This window comes from Trachymyrmex cornetzi, unplaced genomic scaffold (genome assembly GCF_001594075.2).
Source record: "Trachymyrmex cornetzi isolate Tcor2-1 unplaced genomic scaffold, Tcor1.1 scaffold136, whole genome shotgun sequence".
NCBI lineage: Eukaryota > Metazoa > Arthropoda > Insecta > Hymenoptera > Formicidae > Trachymyrmex > Trachymyrmex cornetzi.
Window position 1 is genome coordinate 24,464 of NW_017295939.1, and position 1,060 is coordinate 25,523.

The following is a 1,060-nucleotide window of genomic DNA, read 5'->3' on the forward strand; positions in this document are numbered from 1 at the left end:
AGCGACAGGAGAATCGCGGATAAATTTTTGGGGAGGGAGGGGGAACTTTGGAAATTGAGGCGTGGCGGATCGAATGGCGGAGAGCCACATTTGGAAGTGTCAGGTGGGGGGAAAATTGGGCCCCTCCACCTTTTCTTTAGCGAGTCCAACGGTTGGCCACCGTTGAGACAATTTTTGGGTGTCGAGATGTTTGAGGCGTTTGGGTGTCGAGATGTTTGAGGCGTTTGGGCTGTCGAGATGTTGAGGCGTTTGGTTGTCGAGATGTTCGAGTCGTTTGGGGTGTCGAAACGATCGAGTCGTTTTTGGGTTGTCGAGGTATTCGAGTCGTAGGGAGTTTTGGTGGCGTTCCCAGTCGCCGGTACCCGGACGCGGCTACCGGGATGGGAAGGGGCCCCACCAGGTCGACCGCCGACGTTTTCCCCCGTCCCGCACGTTTCGCAGGGCGAAACTAGTAGAGACGGATAGAGTAACCGCGTGGGCAGCAAGCGACACTCGTCGAGATCTCCTCGGTCCTTTTTAAGTAGGGGGGAGTTGTGACGTGACATTTTGTCCGTCACTGTGCGGACTTGTCGACGGCGGACTCGCGCTTCCTACCGGCTCGAAGGGCGAGCGCGTAGGCGAACGCGCATGCGAGCGCGCGTGCAAACGCACCTGCGAACGTGCGTTGAAATTCGTGTCATTTAATTTACTTGGCAGATTTTATCCTTTTATGTTAGCATCTCTTTTGCGTAATGATCAAGCGTATCAGGAAGCGTAGACGCGCCACGGATCACGCTCGGCAGCTACCGTGAAATGCAATTGTATCATCGTGCCGTCTCGCCCGCCACCCTTGGAAGGAAGACAGAAGAAGGACCGGATCGTAAGGACGGCCGCAGAGCAGAGAGAAGGGCACACACCCGGGAGCCCGGATTAGCAGGTTGTATCATTTTATATCATTGCTTGTAACCGCTGTCACATAAAAAAAAAGGGACCATACGTTCACCATGTACCTCTTGCAGAGCATCGGAGGAGGCCAGAATTCCCGGCCACCCTGGAGGGGCCGGACGGACGCCGTCGGGGG